At 34.7% G+C, this 20180-nt stretch overlaps 2 protein-coding genes across 2 annotated transcripts in view; both read right to left on the reverse strand.

The window, feature by feature from the left end:
- The window catches only part of LOC132903040 (tRNA-cytidine(32) 2-sulfurtransferase-like), a 198856-nt gene extending 191563 nt beyond the window's left edge, over nt 1-7293 (reverse strand). The window contains exon 1 of the mRNA XM_060950232.1: nt 7290-7293. The gene's annotated coding sequence lies outside the window, so the exon portion shown is untranslated. The remainder of the gene's footprint in view (nt 1-7289) is intronic.
- The window catches only part of LOC106135607 (ubiquitin-like protein 3), a 103523-nt gene that overhangs the window by 50850 nt on the left and 32493 nt on the right, over nt 1-20180 (reverse strand). The gene's annotated exons all lie outside the window — the stretch shown is intronic.

The following is a 20180-nucleotide window of genomic DNA, read 5'->3' on the forward strand; positions in this document are numbered from 1 at the left end:
AAATGTGTCAGGGCCAGCTCAAAACAAACAGGTGGTTTTCGAATAAAGGGCGTAGTAATAATGAAGATAAGAACAGCTAATTAACGGAAATAAGACTTCGTACAAGTTTCCAAGATCGCGCAAACAAGTTTATCAAATTTCAGACAGTCCCTTTTGTTGTGGGATATATCTCAACTCAACAAAACCATCTTTTATTCTATCTAGCGTTTCTTATAGCTTCTATAATGATCTGAAAGCCAAGAAAAGTAAGTCATTTTGTGCCACCAGCTCTTCCCGGGTAGATTGTATTAGTCAATCAAAAGAAATGATTATTCTTCTTTTAGACGTTGAGCAACCTGTCATTATACATGAACCTCTATTCCATCCAGTTAAATGTGGCATATTAGTTTTGTGACTTTTGGCTTTATCTAGGTAAGTACTTTGTGAGGGACAGACAGAGACATGATATGTATGTGTATTCCTTATTGAAACCGTACCTAATGTTATGAAGAATTAAAATTGGCGTATGACATGCCAAGTCGAATCTGACTGTTTACGGGCTTAATTAAGATAGAATGGACGACGATCTCAGCATCTGATTAAACCGCCGCCATTTTGATTCAACTTATATTCCGGGTTTTGTATTATAGCTGTTTACACCACACACACCGCAAGGCGCAACGAACATCATTCGACAAAACGGGTAGGCGAATGCATCATGTTAAAACTTTGTCATCAAAATGACCCTTCAAAACATTTGTTTTACTTTCTCATTTAAAAAAGAACCCAAAGTCGCCCACACTGGGTGGAAATTGAAATATAAAAGTAAACATTGTGCCAACGAAATACTTTGGGTTAACTTCTGAGAATACCACGGGGTTTCTAAATTTACAATACTTTGACAATGCAATATCCGTTAAAGAAAGGTTTTCTTATTGTTTGCGTGAATAAAATTGGCTATAGCTTTGTGAAGATGGAATGGCATATTGGCGCTTTTAAGAAGCTAGTCGGCTGCAATAGAAACTTTGACAAAACGAAACTGCGGTGATTGGGTGAATGACATTTTTTATTAGACTGTACATTTTTTAAGAAACTTTAACCATAAATTTTATTTAGTTTTTCATTTTCAGATTGTCTATATCATAAGGATCGGGCAATTATAATAGTCTTTTATTTCCTGGCAACATTTATTATTTTATGTAAATGTTTAATTAAATTTTTAAAGACATTCCTAAAAATTTACACAGTTGTGTTTATTAAGTACCTATACAGGACATTTGAGAGCATTTGAACTCAATCTGCCTCATGGTAATTGAAATGAGGTCTAAGGTACCTATTCTTCTGTTTTTAGACGTTCGAAAAATTCCTAACAATGAGCCTTTCAATCAAAATAGCTCAGGTAAAGATTATCTGAGTGCCAGTGGTACATTGTGTTTAGGTATAATTTGGAAACAAAGAGAACTATAATTGCTAACTGAGCAACGTGTACAACAACCCACCTAATTTGTGAGAAGAGGATCAGTGGAATGGATAATAAAAGAAAACGTCTCGGTAACAAAAACAGAAGTTTCGCTAACTGTGTCTTGAGCCGTTGCCGGCACTAGAAAACTTGCTCTCGGGAGACTCACTCGGCTGTCGGCGGTAATCAGCAATGACCCGAATAAGTATAACTTTGCTACAACTTTTCAACAAATACAAATTTCTGAACGAGTTTAGTTTCTTTTGATTTTAATTTTAAGGATACGTAAGTAAGAAGTTACAAAATTGTAAAAATGATCTTTGTGAACAAAAGCTGTCGTGTTTGAAATAATTACCTAGAAATGGAGTGAAAACTGAAACAGTTATTACGTATACGGAATACATAATAACGATGACAAAATACATGATTGAGTACTGAGCATCGAATAATAGTAGAACTCTAATGCATCGTCTAATCTGACTGCAGAGGTGAGACCTTTGTCATTGTCACAAAACGCGACACAAAGTTACTAATTACTTTTAGATCTTCGCTTGCGCTGGCGGTTTAGTGATATTACTATTAATTAACACAATATCTGAAACTTAAGGACATACCTACTATAAAAGACATCGTACAAACACCACATGACATTTAAAATATACAAAGAAAAAAATATTTAATTGCACATGACCTGAATATGATGTAGGTAAAGAAAAGATATCTGTCATTCCTTGCTCTGTATAGACTGACAAACATAAGTCATTCCCGCAAATACGTTGTGTATACTGCAATATAAACTCATTTTGTCAACATTGTGTGTGTATGGAAGAACGTAGAGGTATAACAACCATAAACATTGCTTTTCGTATTGTCCACTTTTAAATCAAACTATCAAAGAGACTGACCAAAAAATATGTACGAGACTAGATAATTAGTAAAGTCCAAACCATTACAAATTGTGGCAAGCAGAACGTATATTCCGAAGCTGGTTTAGAAAGCAACGTGAAATATAACTATTGGACACTAATCCAGGCGAACATTCTGCTGATGGGAAAATTTCCAACTGACCTGCCGTCAAAGCCTCGCCGACGGACGATTTAAAACGGGCAGCCATTACTGGCGTATATCACACATGGAATTTAGGGTGGTAACAGGAAGTACTCGTGTTATTTTTGAAACAATACAACACGATTAGATTGGATTATGCGCAAATGTTTGGAGTGATAAGATACGGTAGCTTTTTACTTTCTGGTATTTCTTTTTACTTTTCTGCTTTTGCATGATTATCCATCCATAAGCAAACGTCCTTTCTCTTCTTATAGACCTCAATATAAGTGACAGTTCCGGTAACGGATTCCAATAACACAATATAACCACTTACTGTGTAATTTGTCCCGTATTTTTATTAATTTATATCTATTTTTTTACTATCAGGCGGGACGTTTGCTTGTTTGTAGGGATTGTAATTAAAGATCAAATATCAATTTGATTTCACGTGGAAAGATCCTATAAAGTTTGTCATCGCATTATCAAGTGATATGTCACTAAGCTTAGTTTTGAGTTTAGAAATTATTAGGTGCGTCACATTACACCCGAAATAATCTCCTATTCTCCAGCTACATATATTCACTTCAACCATTTCCTAACACACTTACGTGTGGAAGGTAAATCACCAAGTAAAATACTAATATTCAACTCGCAACATATCATTAATCAAGGAGAACATTCGGAAGTAAGCATTAACTTTTGCAACAATGTGACGTAACGATCGTTCATTGGGCGAGTGAGCCACCGACCTATTTTCTAACAAGTAGGGTTGAGGAAAATGAAACAATTATAAATGTTATTTATGAATAGATACAATAGTAGAACTGCTAAAAACTTTTCACAGTATGTAAGGTGCTATGCTGCTCATCAAGGAACCCCAGCTTTAAAACCAGCTGGTTATGTAATTGACCAGTCTGATTTCTTAACTAATTCATTCATTGTGTACTCATGCACCTTAGTTATTTTTTTCTATCTCTTTTTCTCATCTTTGTGTGTTCCCAGTTGCACCCTCTCCTATGCTACGGGGCCCGGGGTTAGCTTTATTCTTTTCTATCATTGACGAATATAGTAGCGAAATATTAAACTGAAGAGGCAATACAGGAATCTGAGATATGGTAGAAATGTGTGAACCTCTTTTTCATTCAACATTTGTGTAAATAGCTGCAACATTCCAATTCTATCCATCGACAACCCTGGCGTAGGCTTACAATCATCCGCCGGCTGAGTCAGCGCGATCCTTTCTTCCTTTGCAATTAAGGTACTCGTCCTACGACATATTATTCCTTTCTCTTTGCAATCCCGTTTGTTTCAGATTCTGATTAGATACACTTATTGACTTTGATTATCTCTCTCCCATGAGTACCGTTTTTACATTTGCATTTTTAGCTTTCAAAGATTAAGCAAGAAATACCGTAGAAGTGATTATTTTTGCAAAAAACTGTGGTTTTTAGAAATTTTATGTGATAAGAAAAATTTACTTCTATATGGAAATGTGAGGAGTGTAGCTCCAGCCGAAATTAAAATTAATGAACACAATGCAGTGGAACATTATCTTGGAAGACAAATCATGGTGTAGCTAGAGTTGGCTTCAGAGTTTTAGGCTTGAGAATACAATCAGTGTTTCAGATAAGTTGCGGATTCTCCCGAGTTTGTAGTTTGTTCGAAACAAAATCTGATAGCGTTGTTTGCAGCCGTCTAGGGTAACTTCGGCGTTTATTTCATGAGGTTTGTGTAAATAAACAGCTTGGTAAATAACATCGTTAAAAGTTTCCCTTGTTCATTGTTTTTTTATCAACGAGTACCTAATTTTAGTAAATTAATAAAATTTTGCAGTTATTAGGTAGTCCTAATAACTGCAAAATTTTATTGCTATATTTCATTTTACCTTCTATCTACATATATTTCAACTACTTACATGGTTCCTAGGGTAGTAAAATTGGCAAAACGCAAACTCATACTCACTTCTAGTATGTGAGTTCAAACAACTTGTATACCCTTGCAGTCAGGCAGGCACCACAAAAGACGACCAAGAAAAGTTACCAAACATTGTAGTTTTTGGGCGGTACGGTGCGCATTTCCAGTCGATAACTAACATGACTTCAATATCGCCATCGATATTAGTTGGGTATTCCGAAGACACGGAGTAATATATTGTATTATACCCTCGTCGGCTTGTCAATTTGCGGGAAAAATAACAGGCGCAGGTGACGTGGGTCCGACTTGGGGAGATTTTGATTGTGCCTCTTGAGAGATTGGCGGTTTTAAAGAGAACGTTGGTGGTGTGCCCGTTGAAATTAGAAGGGATAAACACTTGGATCCTCATAAAATTACCATAAGATTTTATCTTTGATACTGTAAATCTAGAAGAAAAAAATTACTGAAGAGAAATGTTGAATTAAGAAATTTGTTTGATGCCATCCTTTAGAAATAAACATACGCAACACTTATACAATTTGACAGGCATCCAATAAAAAAACACTTTGAATACGATAAAATCGGTCGTTTGTAACTCACAAACATTGTGTTTGCGTTGCACGATATAAAAAACATTGAAACTATTGCATATTCTGGCACTCGTCGACGTGCCGAGTAGCTGGGCGAAGAATTGACAACAGAATTTTTGGGTGCCACACAAAATATGTTGGAAGCAATGAGAGGCTCTTTTTTCAGTTCTGATATGTTTCTGTATCCCCTTGTATTAGTATTTCGGTTGTTAGTTCGATAATAATACTTTCAAGTAGATGGATTGTCGTTATTGGTTGCTAACATCGATAGGTACCATGAAATCATTGGCATTTATAATGTCAAATAAAATAGAGACTTAGGAATTCGTTGATAATTCATGCAACAAATAAAAAATTTGAACATTTAAAAAAAAATTTTGATTAAAAGACACATTGACAGATAAATTGTTTGATCGCAGGTAAAGGCTGCCAAAACGGCACGTATATCTGTTTTGGTTAATGATAATAATTCTAGTGAGTTTCGACGAGTTCAATTCCATATGTTATTAAGTTGTTCAAACGATACACACGCTTCATAAGATCCTGTAGGTAGTAAACGATGGAACCCAAGATAAACCTAGCATAAGAGCACAAAGTGATCGAGTGCCTTTGATCGGAAATTCCTGGGATCCTCCCGGCATTACAGATATATTTATGGAATTCTATGAATAGATAGGAATTTAATTTTATGATCGGACATGCTTCCCTATAAAGGGAATACGTTTTACCATAAAAGCTTACTTAGAAACTATGTCTCTGTAGAACTGATATTTTGATAGAAAAATGGTAAAAATTCTGTTTTATAAACACAGTCTCCACTTTGTATATTTTTTCACAGCAAGTAATCAATCAAAATATACTCGGCACTTTCATTTACGTACCTAATGAAATATGATCTGAAGTGAAGTAAAAAGGTACTTTACTATGCAAATTTGAAGTAAAAGCTTTAATAATTTCTCAACTTTGAACAATTATTTTGTTAAACACACAACGAATTAAATATTTTGATGACCTAGAAAGGAAAACTAAGAAAATAAACCTGATAATACACTCTATTAAATGTCTGCAATAGTCGAAGAGAAGACTTTTAATACGTTTCAAGCTACCATTTGGTACAGCACACGTCATATCATGAGTGTCCATTCCATATCATACAGTACAGTCTGCGATACGAACTAATATGAGTCAGAGCGCGTTGACCCGTCCCCGACGACTGACGGATGCTCCGCAGGCGCAGGCGCACCTACGCGACTGGTTTTACGCTGTTCTACTATTTGATTACTATACTACACGCGTAAACATAACGGATTCGACTCGCTATCGGATACATTAGCATGTCACGAATGCTAGTTTTATGGACCTAAATGACGGGTGACGGTGCATTGTGTTGTAACATATGTATACGGCTTTCTCTTTTGCCCCCGCGATTTTTACAAGAAAACTTTCTAAAAGAGTTGCAACTTTTGCTCATAAAACCGCAAACCAACTTAGCATTAGACAACAACCAAGATTAGAAAACCTAAACGAATTGAAGTAAGATTTAACTTTATTTAAGTATTCATATGGACACGGGATTTAAGCGTCCATTTTATATTTAATCATCGACCCTTGTATAGAAATTAAAAAATTTCCCCCAATAACCTTATGAATACAACAGACATGATATGTGTGTATGCAAGTGTGCTACAGACTTGCTCCACACAAACAATTGGCAAGAACACTCGAATGAATCACGGTAAAGTTAAATGAGAAAATTGTTTCATTAATGAACTGGTAGGGGTTTCCGACTGGCGATGTCTGAGTGTGCAGACTTGAAAGAACTTGCCAGGAATTGATCGGGACGCATACGGGTACATGTTTGAGTTACAGGAAGTAAGGCAATTAACAATTTGAGCTGAAGTTTTGTCTCATGCAGTGGGAACAAATAGCGTTCTTCGATATACTAGTTTAAGCCTAATATTTCGCTTATGGTCATTGAGAATCCCGTCTCTTCTTTTGCATAAAAGCTTTTGCTCTAGATTCCGCTAAAACACTAGGTACATGACACACATTTTATAAACTATTGAACATCTTTCTTAAATGTAATGTGAATACTTTATAAATCAACCAAATCGAAAAACTAGTCTTTAGAAGGCGGTGAACGGAAGATGTTTATAAGTAACAGTAGAATCTAAAATCCGGGTATTCGCAGTGGAGTTTCTCTGTATGCTGTAACCACCTGAAACTTTTTACGATACAAGTTTCTGAGATGCGCTACTGCGGAAACTATTTTAAAACGACTTTTATATCACTATTAAAACTTCGAGAGTGTAATGGTGGTTGCGAGAAAATTTTATAGATTCCCTGAGTTACTGACGTCTGTGTTGTATTTAGGCTTGTAACAACCAATTTGTTTAAAACGAAGAAGAGTTAACCGCTTTACAGCTTTAAATCCAGTGATAAATTTTCATAATTTTTAACTAGATTGGGCATTTCAGCGTCTTGTACAGGCTACTTTAATTAATTCTGTGAGCATATGCTTAAGTCCACGCTTTATAAATTTTCCTCATAATTTTTAAATTCGGATAGGGACCGTATTTACAATACATATGGTTCTATAAAATTTAGGAGCAGAATTGTGTATAATTCAATAGTAGCAGACAACGGCTGGTGGCGACAAAACAGGTTGGATTCCACATGCGACCTCCACTGACCTCAGGCGTTAACCCTACACACGCGTCTATTCACCGCATATTGGAGAATGCACATAGGTATACATACATATGCGCAGGTAATTTATGTATATTGTTTAATTAATGTAGTTTTTATGTACGTTTATTATAATTGTTTTTATTTTGTGTAGGTAATAATATATTTACTTAGTTCGACCCCACATAAAGTACTTATGTATTTTTTTTTATGGGCAATAAAGATAATTTTTTTGTATTGTATTGTATAAAGTTCTTTGTCAGACCCAATGGTTGACTGGTAGATAATGCTTCTAGCATTAAGTCCGCCAATTGTGCTATACATTTGTATTTTGTGCAATGAAGTTTAAATTAATAACATAAGGCTGTATCATTTAAAACATTTACGCAAATTTAGAAAATTTACCCAAAACAGGATGAGAAAGAAGAACAGAGACATAGAACTAGGAACAGAATAATTAACCTAACTTTCTGAAGATATAGATCGCCGTTGCATTTAAGATTTATGAAAATTACATTTTGTTAACAAGGTTGAAACAGTTATTCCAACCACAACTATGTTCCGTACAACATTTTATAGTTTATTGACATTTTTATGATAGATCGCGTAGAATGTGTTTTATGGAAAAATTATATTATGTTACGACGCTGTATACAGATTTCTCGTCGTAAAGTTCTTGTTACCTTAAACAACACAAAATTTTTCATCATTTGATAATGTTTGATAAATCCTTATTCCTCTTATTGATTTTTTTTACTGTTTCCTGATCATTGCCTGTTATTGTTACCAATTTCACAATACAAATCATTTGACATATCTTTTTCATTATATTATCATGCTAAAGAACCATCATTTCCTCAACTTACATTGTTTACAATCACAAATGTAATCTCTAATTCTCCGAGGTTTGCATGTTTTGTTACACAATCGCATTGTGTTCTTCTAAAGAAAAGGTTGATTGAATTACACAGTACTGAGCTGATACAATGAGTTGCGGCATAAATACAAGTTTCACAGGAAGACTGCACCTCCCGCGCTGTGCAAATATGCATACATACATGTAGAATGACACGGTCCTCATATTGTCATAGTCCATTCATTGCGTTCCTAGTTGTAAGGAAATGGGAAATGTACGAAACGGACCGCTTTTTGAGATGGCACAAGTTATGGGTGGTTTGACAGAAGTGTAAGCAAATTTTAGTTTCATAAAAAATCTATTGTGCCTGCAAATTGGTGAACTTATTTCTTCGTCAATCGAACTATAAAATAAATTATTATGGACAATACACTGCGCTTAGAGTGATAAATCCATGAAGGTCGTCTGCTATTCGTTATGTACATAATAAATCTGACATAATTATCACTGATAATTTATTTAGAACATACATATTTATACTTACTGTAACCTAAGAATATCTTAGTGACAAGTCACAAAAAAATTAAGGATAAGTTAGCTTTTCTACCGTGTTGAAAGCGTATGATTCCTATATTTTCCATAAAACGTTCCGTCTGCTCACAAATTGCGCCATGCCCCAGTGTCACTGTCAGAGCGTTGACAACTTTATCTGTTCACACCGCGCGGTCTGAACTCGGTGAATAGACCCCGCGGACAACGAACCTGCGGCCACCAGCTACCCGGTGCATGAATCTGATTACACCCGCTCCGACAATGGCCGGACGGGGTTTTGAATACTTGAGCGTTCTCGTACCGACTACTCCTGTTGTTATTATAAAGTGTTTACGGGAATTTTTATGCAAAGGATTTTGTTAAAACTCTGCATCGTTTTATGTTTCAATTTGTCCGAGGATGGTTTATTTTACTTTGGTTTCAGAGCTATTTAGTTTAATACCTCAACTTGTTTGTATAAGCTAGCTTTTAAGTCTTCTTCGAGATGTGCTTTCACTATTTTAATATAAATTGAAAATGCTTACAATATTTTATTCCGAATGTCTGTGTTCCTTAGACTATAAAATAAGATCACAAGATACGAACGGACACAGCAAACTCTGAGAGATTGTACATTACATTACACATTGTGGTCCGTTCCATTACGGTGAGTCCAAGATAAACAGAAATAAAGTGTGTGGACTACCTATTTGTCTTGAACCGAGAGATATAAATGTGCTAGAATGCATCCCAAGCACATTCAACAGAATTTGACGTACTTATTCTATTTTCGGAGGTAAAATTACAGGTATTGAATCGGTCTTTTTTTACAAAGCATGTCGATATGATTATATATTGAAAACGTTAGTATAAAATGAAAAGTTATAAAAGAAAAAGAAAAGTAAATAATTTATTATTTGCTAATTTATTTATTGCGCCGTGAGGATTTCAAAATAGTTATTTTGGATAATAAATCTGTAAATTTGTTTAGATTAACTAATGGTACAAAGCCATTACTTAGTGCACACATTTTCATTATTAACAGAACTATTAGGTATTCGGCAGTACATTTAGGAAATTGCGGAGAATACTAATGGCAATCTATAATTTACTCGGGTCCGTAGTCCGATATTCTTTGTCAATATCATTACTTGATTGACTCTAAGTTTGTTTTTTGTGCTTCCAGTAATTTTTGGAATAGGACCCCACATTTATTTCCAATGGGTGTCCTAGGTAGTAAGGGTATTAGGCGATGGGCTAGCAACCTGTTACAATTTTAATCTCAATTCTATCTTAAGCCAAATAGCTGAACGTGGCCTTTCAGACTTTTCGAGGCTGTTGGCTCTGTCTACATCGCAAGGGATATATACGTGATTATATGTATGTAATAGTATGTATGTATGATAAATCGTGAAAATTAAATAAACGTGTTTACACGTTTATTTCCACGTTGCCTTAAGCAAAACCATATTAATCCCGAATCGTAAATCCGCCCTAGAACCCTTTCCAACTTCATCCGTTGGTGTTGTATACAGCCTTCAGATCGATTTATATATTTCTCCTGTGGTAATAAAGTGGATTTTCCCGTAACGCCACGCGTGACCGGTGTGTGATACGAGTTGAAATACCACAATTTACAAACACCACACTGTTTATGAACCAAAAGCGCCACAAGCCACAATAGCTGTTATGTGGAATTTCACCGGTCATTTACTTTATTAATCACTTCGTATGTTTAATAACATATTTGAAGATCAGATTAGCAGAAGACTGAATAGAGAATTGACGAAAAGATTGTTTATGAATCTATGTGAAGAAATTTATTAACAGAAAATGTATTTTAGAAACACATTTTCAGGAAATGTTTAATTCTCAAATAGTTTCGCGGGCCGCCCTGTCAAAGCCGACAAATTAATGGTCTCGTATGTAAATCTATTTGGGAATGAACGGCGCCTCGGCGGCTCCGCGCTAATCTAAATTCTTAGCGATGTTGGTTTGCGCAATGAGCCGCCGTAGTCTTACATATAAACAGCTATAAATAAATACTTAAATAACATGAAAATAGCGAACTAGTTTTGCTTACAACATGAATGTATGAGAGAAGATAGGATTCAATCTATTCTTTTCAAATACAGAAAAGCTCATAATGCACACTCAATAAGTATGAACTAGAGATGGGCAAAAGCATCTAGATAAAGTGGGATAAGAGTTGATAAATCGAGAATAAAATATCGAGACATCATTAAGGGCATACTAAGTAATGATACTGTGGTGCCATAAGTCACAAAAATAAAATCACGCTATCAGTCAAAAAACAGAGAAAAACCTAAATCGCGCAAGCAAAGATTTCATGGATTGGAGCATATATACAACCTCCGAGACAACATCGTCGGAGCCGCGGTTCCCCAGGCATAACACCTAGCCTGGCGGAAGATCTTCCCTTTGGTGGCGGTCGAGCCGAATCATCGCTACTACTTTTATTGTAGAAAACCAGATGATGTTAACATAAACCTTACAAACACACTCACATGACTGCTAAAACACTTTTGTTCTGGCATGAGGAAATCGTGACATTTTTCATTGTTTAAACACGAAGGAGATGAAAAGATTTCTAAATGTTAAATTTTAAAAACGTGGCTCATAAATTTAGCTAAAATGTCTACTCAAGGCAATTTCTCGAATGTAGTCGGAATTTCTTTACATTCATTTATTTATTTATCTCGAATAAATTGATGTCTTATCCAATAAATTTTGTAAAAAAGAGAACTGCCTGAAGTCGGTTTAAACTCTCTCCTTAGTGTAACAAACACTTTTCTGAAAACCGCATCAAAATCAGCGAAACGCGAGATAATCGCCGTCAAACATACATACAGGTCAAACTGAGACCACCTTTTTTTTGAAGGCGGTCAAAAATCTCATTACATACGTTTACAGTTTATTATAGACGTGATAATACATAGGTATTTATGTACATAGGTACATAAACAAAACTTTTATTTGTACAGTTGCAGTAGTTGTCCGTCCTGATTATAAAAAAAAATTGTGGTGTCAAAGATTTAACGTACCTACTTGTCTACCTGCTTGTATTTGAGATATCAAATAATTCATCTAGTTCTTGTTACTTCTCTCATTTCTCCACCAAAAGGCTAAAGTACGTTGCTCTCTGCAGACGTCTGTGTTTACTCAAATCTAATTCAATTATTTGATGTAAGCGACCGTTTGCTTACAAACTTTTGCTTTCTACTTATCTTAACGTAAAGTATACCATATTCATAGATAATCTGTTCAATTTCGTTAAATTTATGAACGTTTATTTAATTAAAAGCTCGCAGGTAAAAATAAAAAACTCAAAGGGACTTAGGACAGTTGTACACTTGCAATCATTACAAAAATGAGAAGACCAAATAAAAGGCATTGATTGCGTAGAACCATGAGTAGAAAGGGAGTGGAAGGTACAAGGACGGAATGGAGAAGAAGTTGCCTCCACCAAATTAGTAGGATAAGAATGTTTTTGTTAACACACATATTCTGAAGGCACACTATATTTTTTACAATTCCAACATTAAGCCTGTTATACACGATTGAACTAAAATAATTTATTGCGACATCGTGACACTACTGGCAAATCTAATAAATAAGTCAAAGGTTATGGTCGTGACCCACAACTGCTTGCCACCATACTGTGATGTATATTTATATCCCCGGAAAATGTCAATAGTACCTACTTGAATACCCATAATTGCTTCTGATTACTTGAAACAATTGTAATTATTGATGCGTCAGTTTTAAACGTGCGGTAGCTCTGAATACTTATGATGTAACCCGCGGCTCCGCCTGCGCCTTCCGAGAATTTCGGAAAATCCGCCATTTGGAATTTTTCCTAGCTTTGGCCAATGGGCTGTGCGCTGCTATTTCTAGTCGTTTTATAGTCAACCAATCAGTATTCTTTTTTATATGTTGAGATTTAAATAAGTTGCATTTATCTTTTTTCGAGACCATTTCTTGTCCCAGAAAGACCTTCTGATTACAACTTTTGTTTATTGCTCAACTTAACATTTTTATTCAAGGCGTTTCCAACGCAAATATACATACAGACCATCATGCCACCTTTCAAATATCTCAATTCGCGTTGCACGCGCATGTAAATGAATACAAATTTTAATAATCAATTACCACATTACCAATAAGTGTTTTCATTCATAAACACGTCTCAATGTGATGTACATAAAAATCAATCTTATATTAAAAACGGTAGGACATGTTTTCGGTCATCGCAGTACATTATAATGAGAATGAAAGTTATGATGCGTGACTTGGTTTTTTAGATTAATTTGCAAGTCAATAAATCAAACAATGAAACTGGCGGATATAGGAAATATCCGGTCCAAAATGAGCGAATTAAATGACTTAATTCCCGGTAACATCATCATCATTAAATCGTCATTTTGAAACGATAATGCGAATGGATTGGATACTAAGTTGCTTATTATTTCAAACATTATAACGTTGTTTTTGTTCTAACTTGAATTAGAATGTTGAATGAATTGAAATATCTACTTAATAAGCTAATCTCTAAAATTGGAGCGCTACTTACTGGCCAATCAATTACAAAATCAACAGAATTACAAATTTTCAAGAGATGTAGTCTCTACCCCTGCCTGCATTTACCTCTCCGGGAAAGAAGCGTGATTTATGTTATAAATGTAGGTACTTACGCATATATTTTTAATTTACAGCCTTTTTTTTCTCACTGGCAGGCAGGTTGAAAATAGCAACCTTCTCTTGCTGTCTAAAAAGCTGGAATCCTGAGTGCACGGAATGAAGAAAACAATGCACCGTTTTGAAATAGAAAAGATGTGTTGTAAGCCCGAATATCGAGTAAAGTCGGCCAAAATTCAATTGTTACTTATAAGTTCCTTTCAGCCATCTAGTTAAATTGAACCCTTTGTGAAGAATAAGAACGTAATATATAGTAATACATATGTTATTGTGAGGTGAAGTCCGCGGGCAAACGTTGTTTTTTTGTGTGAAATTGGGGGCCTATGTTCAGCAGTGGACGTACTACGGGTGAAATGATGATGATATATGTGTTGTTTTTGTGTTTATATTTATGACATATACACATTTGGAAGAAATACACATACCAAAAGAGCAATATCGTGACGGCGGGCTTATTTGGTGAAGGTGAATTATTTGTTAAAATTTTAATATTAATAAATCCATCAATATTAGATGCCCTCTTAGGTGAAACACTCAGAAGTAGTGTTTGGATTGCCGCCAAGTGGAACAGCCGAGACCTTGGCATGGTGGCGCGCCTTACCTGGGTTAAGGTCAGGTTGGCTATTGGTTAGATGATGAATCAGGGTTATTTGTGTCGTCGGTACTCGATGTTACAGGTAGATGTTTAAGTAAAATGTTGTTGTTGGCATCAAAGAATTTGATTTGGATAAACAACAAAATAAGTTTTAACAGGCATTTAAAGTCGATGCATTACTTAAATAGATTTTTGGCTCTGTGAAAAATGTCTACACAAGTCAATAATGATTACAATTATAATTATAATTTTGATTGAATTACGTACATATTTGCTTACCTCTTAAATTTTAGAGCTATCTTCTGACAAAAATTTTTATAACAAAAATGTTCAAAGTCCAGTACCTATTAATGTGAATTTTCTAACACTGTGAAAAATGTCAATGCAAATCAATAAGTAAATGCATTCACATAAAGTTCAACCATTACAGCTTCAGCAAAATGTCATGTCAGAATATAATTGAGCTGTCACTGCCCTGTACCACGTGGCTGAGTGGGCTACTATTTATATTTTCTCATTTTGCTCGTGTCACGCTATCACGTTCTGTTACAAGCACGTGTTGAAATAGTCACTTGCACCATTATACTGAGATGATAGGGTGTACTATATCAATTTATCAAAGCAGGTGTGTTTTAGTAATGTAGAGTTTATTCTTAGCTTATTGAAACTTTGCTTTTTTGAAATTTTCCTATGCTTGCTTCTATGTCTGTTGGCTCAGCGCACAGAGTAATTTCTGTGAATATCAGTTTATGATAAGAACACAAACTTAAACATAAAAAGACGTTTTATGATTAAAGTAACAATCACAGCCACAAACTTACTAGTAAAATTATGTATTAAATTTGTTTGTTTGTAATCTCTGTTGCACAGAAATTTAGTGGAATACGTGTTTGGACAAAATATAGCTTAAGTTATGAAGTAGTAGAATGTTCCTGATACCTGAACCTGCATCCTTATAAAAAGTCTCTCTCGATTTTCCCCACCCGTAACATTGAGAAAAGAACGGAAAAATGTTGTTTACTACAAACATAATATCCCGTTGGAAGTTGTGGACGTCCGCAATCTCGACGGTAATTAAAAACTTGCCCTCGGCGGCGAGAGAAACAAACTAAAATTAATATAACTTGAGAACCATAAAGCACAAAAAAAAAACAGGACAATAACTGAAAATCACTGAAATCAATCATCAATATGTTTTCTAGGCAATTAAATAACAATGCTTTGGAGAATATTAATACTTGCTTCATAAAATTATATTGTGTATCTTCAGTATAGCGTAACAACAAATAAGTAGGTAATAATTCCGCTGAATTACGCAGAGTCAATTCAGATCGTTTTATTACTGGCAACCTATAAAATAAGATGGTCGTCGAAATAGATAAACAAACCTCTCCCCATGTTTCATTATGGAAAGAAGGTACTTAACGAAGAACAACAGTAAAACTTGCGTCTCCATATCCGTTCCCGTTCCTTACCTGAAACAAAACAACGCCAGTGTAAATACATCGTGAGAGGAAAACAAAGTTACTTACAGAACCATTACAGCTCCATCAGATTACAAAGGTACATACAGAAAATTGACTTACGTCTTCTATTACGTTGGTCTAAGTCTGACAAATCCAAATTGATTTTCAAATAAATCTACAATATCATTAATGTCATAAGTTACGATTACAACATACTTGATATACAAACCAAAAGTTTTTATCGATTAACATTTAATTACCATATGCATGTGGCATGTATACATATAACATAAGCTACACCCTAACAATAATTGTATACCTATTATAAACTTCCATATAATCTACATAAATGCTGGTATTCTATGTAATCTACTAAAATTACAACTGGGACGAGAAGCTGCGCTTTAAATGCAAATGAGATTGAGCATCGAACTTTGGGCAATTATCAAAAATCCATAAGGCTTTGTTGGTTGACCCAGTTGCCCGGATATAAGTTAATCCGAACAGTGTCCGCTCAGCTCCTCCCATTACGTAAGTAAGTACATACCAGGGAAGTAAAGTATCAACTGGAAGCCACACTCCATCATACTAAATTCTAATTGGTGTAATAGGAAAGAGACATGAAATTTAAGTAGGAGAAAGTCATTGTGAATATGATTATTTGAGCTTGCGTATCATACTTTAGACCTCATCTTGGCAGATTGGGGTTAAACGCGTTCGAATTTCCAAATAAAACCACCTCTAGAAAACAGAATAGGTGTTGCCCATGATGTCGTAAAAGGCGACTAAGGGATAGGCTTAACAACTTCGGATTCATCTTTTAGGCGATAGGCGAGCAACCTGTCACTATTTCAATCGAATTCTATCACTAAGCAAAACAGCCGAACGTGGCCTATCATTCTTTTCAAGACGATATAGACGTGATTTTATGTATGTATAATATAAGTTGGACTTCCAGTTTGTTTGCAGATCCATGGTAAATAAAGTACATGCAATATAGCGAGACTTTTGCGTTTATAAAAAACAACGAAACATTCAAATTAGCACTTCAGTAAAAAGCTTTTCTAATCGTACAGTAACTTCATTATCAAGATGAAGTTAATTAAATAGTCAACTACGATGACTGATTTTATAAAACTAAGGAAAGTTCTAACTTTTTGTTACTTCTAACTAAACCATTTTGATTAAAAATTGACGCGAGAGCGAACTCAATTAAAGTTTCTGTAGTAAAAGCAACGGAAACCCTGCAATGGACTAAAATGATCTTAAATATTTACAAATGCCTGCCCATGATCTTTGCGAAATATGTAATTTTTAACTTTTTAAATGATATTTAATAAAAAAAAATAACACAACATCATTAACTGTGATTGACATTACATTACACGAAAAACAATTGAAAATATCGAGTGATATAGTGCCGAACACCGGGTTGTTTTCGAACGAACCACCCCGGGCAGCAATCGAGAGCCGCCTGTAATTTCCGCACACTGACTACTATCGGCGATCGCATTGTTCAAATGTTATGCACTTCCACGAACGCTGCTCTCTTTTGTACGATTGAAATAAACTTTAATTACATCTCTTTGTTGGAAATTGGGTACCTATTGCAGAGCACGACCAGTTTGATTTTATTTTATTGAAATTGAACAGTTTTTTTTTGCAAAACTTTTCGTTTCATCTACGGTAAAATCTTTACTGTACATAAACCACAAAAGTAGGAGTAATTGGATGTCAATATCTTTTGACAACAATGATCAGTTATAAGCGATTTGGCCTTTATTCGCTTGGGACGTTATGACAAGGGGAGTTGGATTCTGCTCTGCCTGTAATTACGTGTTCAAAATATTGAGAATAAATATGTAATGTCAAATGTTAAATAAACATCACTATCAGCTCTTTTCCAATTAATTTGTTTGTTACCTCTTCACGCGGTATATACTGAATCTATGTTCTTGAAATTTCGAAAATTGTTCAGAGTCTGGAGAAGGACACAGGGTACTTTTCATTCTGGTAAAAGCTATAATTCCATTCGATATGGGATTTTCTTGTATTCTTTTGTATGGCGTGCTAAATTCGCACGTGTGGGTAAAAGCTATTTCTAAATAATACAAAAAATTAAGTACAAAGCTCTCAATCATGGGTAATCTTTTCTTTGTTAATAACATTAATCAAAATATAGATAATGGTACTGTTTCCATATACCTAATTACTAACATAAACATTAACTATTTCAATTAATTTTCAAGACACTAGGTTCGTATAATATTTGTCATCTTACTGTTCCCATTAGATGCAATGTTATCAAAAGGTAGTGAGTATCGAGCAGGTAGGTAAGGAAATGGTATAAAAATATTTTTTTACATTGCGGTTGTCCAAGGTTGAACGATTGGTCCAATGACAAGCCGACATTGCCAAAACGCCAGAACCTCTTCTACTCCCAAGAGATTACTATAATATTGAAATATTGTCAAGATACTTTTGGATTGCCGTATATTTTCCCGTAAGACGACAAAATTTATTGATCTGATGTAAAAGGAATAAAAAATATTCATTGGTTTTAATTTAGCTCAGAACAGTTCTCTTTTAGGCTTTGACGTCATAGATACTATTAATTATTATTCTACCAATCTATTACATATATTTTTACTATGATGCAAGGGTAACAGGCGACGACGGCATTAACCCACACGCATTAATATAACAGTTTATTTTGTCGAGAGTGTTAGCCATAAGACTATCAGTACCAATACAATCAGAGGTTTTTCTATCCGTATTGTAAACTGCTTAAAACTCAAAAGATATGTAAAACAAGGATACGAAGAAATGTACAAATAATCCGTGATATAAAGGGGCACTGGCTAATTGTGACAATAATTGCAACATAGATAATGAACTAAAACGTAGAGAGAGAATAAAATATTTTGACTTAATTTCCTAAAAAAATAAGCTAAATGAATAACTTATCCATTTTTGTACGGTTTATATGTATCGAAAATTTTGTGAAGAATCTACACAAGTCAAATATCTGTCACGCATAATACATCTGAAAGTTATGGAGTTACAGATTGACACATTCTTGACTAAGTCAAGGCACTTTGCTAGTAATAAAAATGTAGGTCAAATGAAATACGAATTCTTTATGTGTTTACCCTTTTATGAAAGGTAAACTTACAGCGCTGCGTAAAGAAGACTTATGTGTGGAAATTGTATTCAGGAATATTTTTGTAAGTTCATAAGTTACGAGTGAAAAAAGGTATTTCACAACACACACGTCGAAAAGCGTATTTTATAAAGATATTACAGCAGCAAGCTTCAGTTCAGACCCAACAGTTTATTTATTTAATTAAAACTTAAGGTCGTTTCTTACTCAGTAAATTCCATCAAACGTGCGAAGACCCAGTGAATTTATCCATCAACCAGTCTATTAAATCGTTGAATACGGCAACGCGTCGACGGATCGATCTGGAGAATATACAAAACGTGTACGGAGTGACACTGTGACCCAATTCCAAAACGGGGCGCTAGTATCCGTATTCTGCTTGTAGAGGAAAATACTTCACATTTCATCACACAAGTAAAAAACTAATTTTAAAATTGTTTGTTAGATATCCTTTGTAGATGTAGATGAGCAGTATTGCTCAACATTAAGTGTACATGTAAAATGATTTCCAAGATAGCACAGCGAGTGTGATTGTCTCAGTAAATGATGATGAAGGGACCTCTTTTCATCATTATCAAGGTACATTCAAATCAAATTAAGTGTATAACAGAGAAGAATTTAAGATTGTGATGCTTTGTCAGTGTGGAAGTTCACATTAGTGTGGTAGATATACCTTAACACGATGTCAAAATGAATAATGGAGTGCTCTCCGTAGGAAATGAAATACTAACAATGGGGACCGATTAAATCGCTGGCGTGGTTGGAATAGACTGAATGAAGATATTAGGTATGTATGCTGTTATAAATAGTGAACAGTGCTGGGATTTGGCAGACTGAAATGGCGAAGGAAATGAAATTTATCTACTATTATCAAGTTTCCTAAGCGCCCGGTCGTTTTTAAGAGTGAATTTTCTGCTTTTCTATACGATTATATTTTCAAATATTAAGGATATTATAGTAGTTATAAAACGAATTCATTTTCTTCGGAATTTTAAGGTTTACAAAACGAAACATGGTTTATTGTATTGTCATTTAGTACATCATCATGGATCTCCGCTTTTGCGTCACTTTATGGTTCATTGCAATTTTGAAAAATTCCCTTAGCACTTGTTGTAAATGTATCTTAGGACTTATCCACTTAGTACACACTTTCTTGTTGCTATTTCTAAACAT

Source organism: Amyelois transitella, chromosome 21 (assembly GCF_032362555.1).
Source record: "Amyelois transitella isolate CPQ chromosome 21, ilAmyTran1.1, whole genome shotgun sequence".
NCBI classification, from domain to species: Eukaryota; Metazoa; Arthropoda; class Insecta; order Lepidoptera; family Pyralidae; genus Amyelois; species Amyelois transitella.